Source organism: Eptatretus burgeri, chromosome 1, assembly GCF_056783735.1.
Source record: "Eptatretus burgeri isolate ZD-2024b chromosome 1, Ebu_testis_v1, whole genome shotgun sequence".
NCBI classification, from domain to species: Eukaryota; Metazoa; Chordata; class Myxini; order Myxiniformes; family Myxinidae; genus Eptatretus; species Eptatretus burgeri.
The window spans coordinates 10,075,341-10,080,340 of record NC_140961.1 but is presented as its reverse complement, the minus strand read 5'-3'; the positions used below and the strand labels follow the sequence as shown (position 1 = coordinate 10,080,340).

General features: G+C 46.6%; 1 protein-coding gene across 5 annotated transcripts in view; it reads right to left on the bottom strand.

The window, feature by feature from the left end:
- The window catches only part of LOC147033842 (tudor domain-containing protein 1-like), a 211,638-nt gene that overhangs the window by 80,070 nt on the left and 126,568 nt on the right, over positions 1–5,000 (bottom strand). The gene's annotated exons all lie outside the window — the stretch shown is intronic.

Below are 5,000 nucleotides of genomic sequence, written 5' to 3'. Positions count from 1 at the left end.
GCCAAGGAAGAACTTTGCACGACGGAGGAAGCCCAATCGGCAACTTGCTTTCGCGGCCAGCTTGGGGATGTTTCTTTCCCAGGAAAGATCAAAACAGATAGTGAGGTCCAAAAGTTTGAATAAAAGGGGACTTCTTCAAGAGGATTGTTGATAAAGTAGATTGGGGTTGGGGGGGGGAGGGTTCCAGATAGTCCTTTCAGGGAGAGATGGTGAGAGTGTGAGATTTGTCAGGATTCAAAGACATTTCACATGTTGGACCAGCTTGTGATTTTATCCAGATCTGCAGAGAGTGAAGAGGTTGCTACTTGCCGGTCTAAGGGATGACAGATGGTACGGTAGAGGGTGGCATCGTCAGCACGCGCGCGCACGCGCACAGACACACACACACACACACACACACACACACACACACACACACACACACACACACACACACACACACACACACACACACACACACACACACACACACACACACACACAAAGGCCATTTTCCCCGCTAAAGCAGGGGTTAGCCTTGCGGGCCCCATGACAATCTTCTCCACTTTACCCTATTTTCTGCATCTCCCCTTCTTAATCCCCTTGCCCACATTTCCTCTTCCACCACATTTAGCCAAGTTTTTCTCGGTCTTCCCCGTCCTCTACTTCCGACTGCACTCATGTCCAACACTCCTCTCACCCAGTCACTTTCATCCTTCCTCAACACATGACCCAACCATCTTAATCTGTTTCTCTTCACAACCTCCATCACAGACTCTATTCACATCATCTTCCGCAAGTCATCATTTGTATTCCTCTCTCTCAACGATACTCCACACATCCACCGAACCATTCGCATTTCCACCCTATCCAGCCTTTGTTGCTGCTCCATGTTCAGTTCCCATGTCTCACTCCCATAAATCATCGTACTCCTCACACATGTAGCATACACCTTTCCCTTCAGCTTCAACGACACTCCCCTCGTCAGCACACCACTCAGTTCCCGAAACTTCTTCCATGCACATCTCACTCGAGCAACCGTCGAAGAGTCTGATCCACCTTCTCCATTCAGCATGTCTCCGAGATAGCAAAACGTTTTCACCCCTTCCAGCTTCACACCATCTCCAAGATCCAACTCAACAATTCCTAAATCTGCTGCTCCCTCGATGCACATCTTACACTTGAATGTAGCTGCCACACTGGTTAATGACCCTCTCACCCCACTACATTTTCAATGAACCCATTCAGCACACATTGTGCACTGAATGGAGTTCACTCCGACACCCTTCCTGCACACAGCACACGGCCACTTCCCAGTCCTTTCCACTTGCCATCACCTTCGTCTTTCCGATATTCACCTTCAAACCTTTTGCCTCCATACATTCCTTCCACTTGTTCATCTTCTCCTTCAGTCCATCCATACTCTCTGCAATCAACACCAGATCATCTGCAGACAGCAGCTCCCACGGTAAACCCTCCTTCACCCTCCGAGCCAGCACCTCCATCACAACTACAAATAGAAGTGGACTTAGTACCGACCCCTGGTGCACTCCCACCTTCACCTCAAAAACTCACCACTGTTTCCATCCTTCGTCCTTACAGCTGTGCGTGCTCTCTTGTAAATGGCCATCACTACTCTGATCAACCATTCCTCCACTCCTAACTTCCTCAATGCCCATGCCATTACTTCGTGTGGGCCCCTATCAGATGCTTTCTCCAGATCAACAAACCCAAAAAACAACTTCTTCCTCTTCTCCATGTACTTCTCCTGTAACTGCCTTACAATAAAAATCGCATCTGTCATTCCTCTTCCTGGCATAAATCCAAACTGCATTTCATCAATCTTTACCTTCTTCCTTATCCTCTTCTCCAACACCCTTTCCAATACCTTCATTCCATGCTCCAATAACTTTATTGCTCTATAGGAGCCACAGTCCAGAAGGTCACCTTTCCCCTTGTACAGAGGGATGAGGGTACTCAGTTCCCAATCCACTGGAATGCAGCCTTCTTTCACCAGCAGATTCCAGATCTCTGTCATTCTCTTCACACCCCAACTTCCCGCTGCCCTCAACATATCTCCCACAACTCCCGTCGGCCCTCCTGCTTTTCTACTCTTCATTGCTCTTATAGCTTCCTCGACTTCCTTCTCAGTTATCTTCTCTGCTGGTCCTAAAACCGGGTTACTCTCGATGTTGCTATCCCATTCATTTTCTACATTCAACAGCCTTTCCATATATCTCTTCCATCTTCCTTTAATTCCATCTGAGTCCACAACGATTTGTCCCACTTCATCCTTCAAGCAACTCACCCCCGTCACATCAAATCTCTCTCTCGCTATCTGCTTTGCAATCCTGAATACCGCTCTCTTACCCTCCTCCGAATCCAAGCGTTCTCTGAACATTTTCCTATGGGCCTCCTGCGCCTTTGCAACCTCTTTCTTTGCAGCCTTCTTGGCTTCCTTATAACTTTCATGTGCTGCCTCTTCTTCCACCGTATCCTTTGCCTTTTGACATTCCTTGAACTTCTTCCTCTTCTCTTCAATCGTCTTTCCAACTTCATCATCCCACCACCATGTTTCCAAGTGCCTCGGTGGTCCTTTTGTCCATCCACATACCTCACCAACGGCTCCCAATACACTATCTTTCATTGACATCAAACCACTTTCAAGCTCAACCACATCATCTTCAACCATACTCAGCCTCTCTCTTAATGCTTCCTTCACTGTCGCCTCTTTCAACCTCCACACCTTCATCCTCGGTTGGTACTTCACCCGCCAAATTCTCCGCGCACCTTTCACCCTTATATCGCAGACAACCAGGTGGTGCTGCGAAACAGTCTCCTCCCCTGGGATCACCTTTGTGTCCCGGAGGTTTCCCCTATCTCGCTGACGCACCATCAGGTAGTCAATGGTTGTCGTCAACCCACCTGACGTGTATGTAATAAGCTTATTATCCGCTTTCTGGAATTGAGTATTACAGATCAACAAATCAGCTCCATCAGCAAACTCCAAGATCCTTTCACCTTCTCCATAACCCCCATGGACTCCCTCAAAACCGTCTATACTCCTTCCCACATGTCCATTCAAGTCTCCTCCAATCACAACAACTTCCTCATCTTTCACATTTTCCATCAACTTCTCCATCTCACACCAGAACATGTTCTTCTCTTCATCGCTTCGACCGACCTGCGGGGCATATCCTGAGATGACGTTCACCAAGAGCTTTCCAATCACGATTCTCACCATCATCAACCTTTCACTCACTCTAGTCACACTGACTACACTGTCTACAAACTCCTCAGAAAACATTACACCAACACCATGCACGCCTTCCGGGCACCCTTGCCACATAAACTTGTACTTCTGCCCCTGCCTTCCCTTCACCATTCTCACACCACTTCCCTTCCACCGTGTCTCCTGCACACAACATATGTCCACTCTTCTTCTGACCAATGTTTCAACCACTTCTCCAGATCTCCCTGTCATTGTCCCTACATTCCATGTACCAAACCTCAGAAACCGATTTCCACGTGGGGCATCAGACGATTGGTCATCATAAATGGAAAAATTTCCTCCCTTGCTTCGATCGGGTTCCCCACCTTGAGTTTTTACGAGAGGGGGTGAGGACCCCCACGGGGTACTTCGGGCTGTACCCTGCCCATCAGTTGTACTCATCATGGTTTCCTTTTGAGGCGATGTTTTTATGGCCGGATGCCCTTCCTGACGCCAACCCTTTTAGTCGTCAGCAAAGAGATAAAGAGGATATTCCAGAGTCGAGATGTCATTGACGAAAACCAGAAAAAGCACAGGGCCCAAAACGCTGTCTTGAGGAACTCCAGCCTGGACAGGAGGAGGGGATGAGAAAATTCCATGAAGGGTCACACGTTGGCTGTGACAGGAGAGGAAGTCTGCGAGCCAAGAGTGGAGATTGCCTTGGATACCAGAGTAAGAGTTTGGTGAGCAAGGTAGGGTGCCAGAAGTATAGAAAGCACATGATATGTCTCTGAAGAAAAAATTGAACGAAAGCAAAGTTGAACTAAATCGGCACCGGAAGAGCGCATACTTCCGCCAGGCTGAACATTTTACGTTTTGTATCCCAATGAAAGACTGGATCTGCAGATGTAACCATTTGTCCTTGTTACAAACCAAAATTGAATTGTCTTGTTCTTGTCACTGACCCAAACTCATCCACCAAGTTTTCTCATAATCCATCTCCAACTTTTTGAAGCATCATGCTATATATCGTTTTTGGACCCATCTCTCGATGGTGAAGAATCACATCAAAAATATTACCCCCATGTGGGGGTGACGGTCATCTCTGTAATGTTTTTTACTATCATAATCGATGAACCGTTGCCAGATATCTCTGAAAATGACAGACGAGATAGGTTATGAAAAAGGCGACCTTCACAACTTTCGTGACCTCTTGACCTTGACCCTGACTTCGAATCCAGGGAAAAATATGTCGTTGGGTATCACTCATCGACCTCTACCCACAAACCAAATTTCATCAAGATCGGAAGTAAAAAGTTTTCTTTGTACCGGGAGGTGTTTTTGACCATCTTCCAGGTTACGTGGCGGCCAAACGGGATGGAAATTCAAAAATCTGTCCGGATAGATACAAGATAATAATTTTTACTATCATAATGAATAAACAGTTGCCGAATATCTTGTAGAATGGCAGACAAGATAGGTTTTGAAAATGGCGATTTTTATAACTTACGTGACCTGGTGACCTTGACCCTGACCTTGAACCCAGACAAAAGTTATATTGTTGTGCAACACTCATCGACCTCTACCCACATACTAAGTTTCATCAAGATCGGAAAGAAAAATTGTTGACGGACGGACATGTGGTCCGGCTTTATTCGGTCATCTCGGAAGAGATGACCTAAAATATTAAAAATTTTCTCGTATCTGGATCCAGATCTTCACCAAAATCGAATCAATTTGTCGTCACACACCCAACCTGTTCACCAAGCTTCGTCTGAATCCTTCCACAACTTTTTGAGATATCCTGCTC